The sequence below is a fragment of the Akebia trifoliata genome, unplaced genomic scaffold, assembly GCF_017979445.1.
Source record: "Akebia trifoliata isolate Shusen 1 unplaced genomic scaffold, ASM1797944v1 Contig00309, whole genome shotgun sequence".
Classification (NCBI taxonomy): Eukaryota; Viridiplantae; Streptophyta; class Magnoliopsida; order Ranunculales; family Lardizabalaceae; genus Akebia; species Akebia trifoliata.
In genome coordinates, this window is record NW_028236956.1 from 42,501 (window position 1) to 48,196 (window position 5,696).

A 5,696-nucleotide genomic window follows, 5' to 3' on the forward strand; every position below is an offset into this window, starting at 1 on the left:
TTGTTCAAATAGTACTATGAATATATATATATATTTATTTATTTTTTTTATTTTGTGTTTTTTGCATTCATGTGAGGGATTATAGAGGGTTGAATGTGAAACCCCTTTAATATTCAATAGGTTTAAACCTTTTGGTAAATCAATCCCATATTAGCTTTATGTTTTATACTTTATGCTTTTTACTTTATTGCTTTAGGTTTAGTTGATAGTTTTATTTTTTTTTTTTTTTTGAGTAATTTTAGTCTCACATCGACTAGGATAAGAATTGATTTAGAATTCTTAAATAGTTGTACTTCTAATAGCTTTAAAGTGGATCGAAGTAGCAGACTAGCTCACGGGCGCATACGGGGACCCAAGAGGAAAACTCCAGGTTCTAATTCGAATTTGGATCCACCGGCCTGAAAACCTTAATGCATGTGCTCATGTATGACATGAGCATATGGGGAATGGAAAATCTCAGATTTATACTTCACATGGGTACGCGCAAAGGCTCGTTTTTGCCTTGATTTTCGAGACGCACTTTAGACTATTCTAAACAGTCACTTTTTCTTTATTTATATCCAAGATTTAGTCTATTTAGCACACTTGATCTCTGATATTTTATTTTACATATTTTCAACTACTAGTACACTTTTATTATTCGTTGTGAGAGCACACAACATTGTCGAGTTCGAAGTTACATATCTAATTTAGAGTACCCTTTTGGAAATGTGGGTTGTTGTATCCTGGAGAGCAAAAGCCTGCAGATTGCGGTACCGTAGCAAGGGCAAATTTCGTTTTAGGACAATGCGTTGTGCATGCCTCAACCATTTTATTTAGGTAATATTTTTCTATTACATTCAATTTAAAAATCAGGATTATTTCAAACTTCTTCTCTCTCTTTTCATAAGAAATCAGTACTCAAGAGATAACAATTGGAGCAAAGCTTGCTACTTGATGAGTGTTTCCAAACACTCAATTATACACACATTTTTCGGATATTTATCTTGATTTTTATACCTATTTATCCATATTAAGATAATAATCATGATAAGCCTCAAATCACCACGTTGCATGTTAATTAGGCTTAATTATATATAAATAAATTCATTTACTAGATAAATCTAATTACGTGTGTTTCTTGTGCAGAAAATCAACAAATTAGAATCAAAATCTCAAGACAAAAGCATTTGGGCCCACTTTGGAATGCTCTAACACTTTGGAATGCCCTAATCCTTTGGAATGCCCTAATCCTTAACTCATATTCTCCTCTTTTGTCTTTTTGTGCAAAGAAAAGTGGAGGCTACTTTTAGACTCTTCTACACACATTTTCTCTATAAATAGAGCCTTCATTTCTAGAGAAAGGGTGCCATCCTTGGCTCTCTTATCCAAGACTCCTTTAATCTAAGGCTCTTAGCCTATTCTCTTATTTTTTGTATTTTCATTTTCTAGTTATTTTCTTTTGGTTAAATAGTCTTGTAAGAAGTAGAAGAAAAAGAAGTTGTAATTTTCTCCATGAAATGAAGAAAAGTTCTTTCATCTCTTATCTTCCCTCTCTTACAATGACATTAGGCTAAGTTCCCCTCCATTGGAGAGTGGAAAAGCCTAGAGCAAGTTCTTGTTATTTCTAATTTTATGCCTTCTTTTATTTAAAATGCTTATGAATTCTCTTTAAGTTTCTTGCACATTTTATTCTTAATTAGATATTTTATGCTTAGATTAGATCAAGATAAAGTATGCTTAAATTAGATAATTTGTAGTAAGAAGTTTTCAAAGAATTCTACTTTATTTTTGTTCCCTTATTTCATTTTATTTGCAAAACTTTCCGATCTAAGGAGCTAACACCAAGCCCTTATGATTGAGTTATAAAAAGGCTAGAGATTAGAAATTGCTCATTAACATGTTTTAGGTAGATCCACCTCCAATGGTGTTTTAATTCATAAGTTTACTTGCTTTTAATTTCATTTACTTTAGTTTATTTTCTAGTAATTTTACATCTTCTTATAAGTTCAAAAATACAAAGAAAAACAGTTTTAATTCCTTTTATTTAATTTGAATTTTATCTCTTAGCTTAGCTCTATTCCTCCTTTCTCTTGGGTTCGATCCCCTACTTGCCCCACAAGTAAGGTAAAACTAAGATTATTATTAACTCCGGTGAGAAGAACAACGATAGTCTCATCAGAATTTGGCGCCGCTGCCGGGGAAAGGTAAAGGTAGTAGTGGTAAGTTTTGATTTAAAATTTATTTTTTTTTCATTTTTATTTTATTTTCTTTTTTCTTTTGGTTTCTTTCTATAATTTCAAGTGTTCTTGAGATTTTAAGAGAGAAGAAAGAAAAAAAACATTGAAAAAAAAAAAAAAAGTCATTCTCGTCTTCTTTTTCACCCTTGACAGCAGAACTTAAACTGACTGTAACTTTCTACTCCGATCTCCGATTATCTATTAGTGTATATCGATTTGGGGTAGAACGAAATTTTCTATAAAATGTGACTAAGTCAGCAAGATTGCGGTAAGTCAGATTCTGTTTTGAGTTCATTTACTATCATTTCTGCTAACATTTTGTTTTGCTTCTTGTAGGTGAACATTTTTTTTTTCTTCTTTTCTTTCAATTTCCTTTAATCTTTAGTTAGGTTTATTTTTCTGTTTTAGAAACTCTTGTATAGGATTTCTTGTAATTTTTATTAATTATCCAAGAAGGCTTGGATTGTAATAGACTAAGGAAGGACGGGTGGACAATACCGTCACGGCTCCTTAGGTTCGCACACCAAAATTGGAGTTGGTGGCCTAAGTCGACTCAAACCGTCTTCACCCCGTCGTCAGCACGGGAGGTAATCCCGAAACACCCACGCCTCTCTTTGCTAGTGGGTTACTCCTTGCCTTTGTATGTTATTTTTCCAATTTGCACACACTTGGAATAGTTAATTAAGTAGTAAAGAGCACCCCTCTCCTAGGGATGGCATGATAAGATAAGGATTGGAAGTCATTACCAATTCCTTGCTCTAATTAGGATAATCAATTCACTAGTCATCCAATCAAATTAATTAAAATCAATTAGACTTGACTATAGGGCCCACGAGCTCAATAGGAGAAATTCGCTTCAAGTTGTGCCAATTGCGCTTCTTGGTCATTTTTGTATCTAGTAAGATCTTGCCCTTTGAGGGGATAGACTCAGTCTATTCAAGAAAGAAGGTATTTAAGCGTGCTCTTGCTTATGCATTATGCGCCTCCTCCGATCTGGAGATCCGAATGATTCAAACTTGATTTCATAGAACCGAGTTGGAAGGCTAGTTGCGCTATTTCTACCCAGTTAGGAGCTGTCTAGCTTTAGGCAACCTATCTAGGTCCAGTCTTTTCTTTTCGTGATTGTTTGATCGACTGTGTGATTTGTATGCTTGGTAGACGTTCACAAAATAACGTGTTAGAACCATTTGATCCTGAGATCGAACGTACCATCAGTAGGATACGCAAGACACCATCAGTAGTTATGATGGGTGATCGAGAGCGAACTCTCAATGAGCTCTTCGCTCCAGCTTCCGCATCTCCTCCCACATGCATTGTTTTACCGTTGAACAATGCACCTCAGTTTGAAATTAGGGCTGCCACCATCAATATGCTCCCTAAGTTCCACGGTTTAGAGCGTGAACAACCTTACACCCATCTTAATCGATTCTTGACTATATGTCAAACTTTTAGAAATCAGAATCTAGATGAGGAGAGTATCAAGCTTATTCTGTTCCCGTTATCCTTGGAAGACCACGCAGCTGCGTGGTTGAACTCCCTAACACCCAATTCCATATCTACCTGGGATGTTCTATCCAAGAAATTTATGGCCAAATTCTACCCCGTGGCCAAAACTGAGAAAATGAAGGACTCTATTAGAAATTTTAGAGCCCGTCCTGATGATGAATTTTCCCAAACTTGGGAAAGATTCAATGATTTATTGGTCAAGTGCCCACACCATGGCATTGACAAAGCACAGTTGGTGCAAAGTTTTTATAGAGGATTAACAATGAATCAACGTACCTTAGTTGAGTCAATGCATAAGGGTCAGTTCATGAACCAGACTCCCAACCAAGCGTATGATTTCCTCGTAGAGTTAGCTGAGAGTGCTCAAAACTGGAGTACTAACCAAGAAGAATTTGATAGAGACGATCCGGTTAGGAAGACAGGCATGTATGAGATGAAGGCAGACCCTGATCTCAAAAATGTCATGTGTAGTCTAGTGAGTGGGATGAATAATCTCACGAAGAAGTTAGATGCCTTTACCATCTCAGCATCCAAACCTCACCTAGACCCTCGTACAATTTCGCAAGTGACTGTCGAACCGAGTTCTTTGTGTGTCATATGCGACGGCAATGACCATTTGGTCGAGTGTTGTCCTACCTTGCCTCAAATCAAAGCTGAACAAGCAAATGCAATTAATGGTTATAGTGCTTTTAAGAAGCCAACTCCAAACTCTTTTAGCCAAACGTATCACCCAGATAATAGGTTCATCCTAATTTCTCATACAGACAGAACGAACCTATTCAATCTAGTGGTCCGTCAGGTTACAATAGGAGTTTTCCTAGGCAATCTGGTTCTTCCACAAACCAAGCCATTGTTCCTCAAGTCCCTTATCAACCCCAACAATCTACCGATTGCAGAGCCATCATACCAGATCCCATGACCAATTACCAGCAGCCTGCCCAACAATAGTCGTCCTTAGAATCTATGATTGCCGAGTTGATGAGGCACAGCACAGCAGTTCATCCAAACTCAACAGCAAACCCATCAAAATCAAACTCAGATTAACCAGGTCACTGCGCAATCCATAACTAAGATGGAAGTTCAGTTGGGGCAGTTAGCTCTTTCCTTGAGTGGGAGAGAGAAAGGTCAATTTCCTAGTCAGACTATCCCTAACCCTAGAGGTCAACCTTTGATTCCAAACGGATCAAAAGGTCAATACGAAGTAGGAAGCCATTCTGGAGCTCCACAAGACTCAGTCCAGGCTATCCACACCTTGCGTTCGGGAAAGAAGGTGGACAACAAGGTCCAACCTATTGACCGGGAGAAAAAGTCTTAGAAAAGGACAAAGTTCAAAAAGAAGCCATAGAGTCTCCAAAGAGAAGAAGAAAGATTTGGAAAATCCTCCTATCATTTTGCCAATTCCAAAAGCTCCATTTCCCCATCGCCTTAGAGATTCTAAAAAAGGTAAGCAGTTTGAGGGTGTCTTAGAAGTCTTCCAAAATGTGCATATCAATATCCCATTCCTAGATGCCATTAAGCAGATACCTTCTTATGCGAAATTCTTAAAGGATTTGACCACAGCTAAAAGGAAAACACCATTTCCTCGGGAAGCTATTATGGCAGCCCAAGCTTCGTCACTCATCCAACAAACGATTGCACCAAAATTTAAGGATCCTGGATGTCCGACAATTTCCATTCATATTGGAAATCAAGTGGTGGAAAAATGTCTCTTAGACTTAGGGGCTAGTGTGAACCTTTACCATATTCGGTTTATAAACAATTAGGTTTGGGGGTTTTGAAACCCACCGATATCACGTTGAGTCTAGCCGATAGGTCCATAAAAATTCCAAAGGGTATAGTTGAGGACGTGATAGTTAAAGTCAAAGATTTCTATTTCCCTGTTGACTTTGTTGTCTTAGACACGGAACCAGTCATCAATTCGAGCAGTCATATTCCTATCATCTTAGGACGTCCATTCTTAGCCACGTCTGA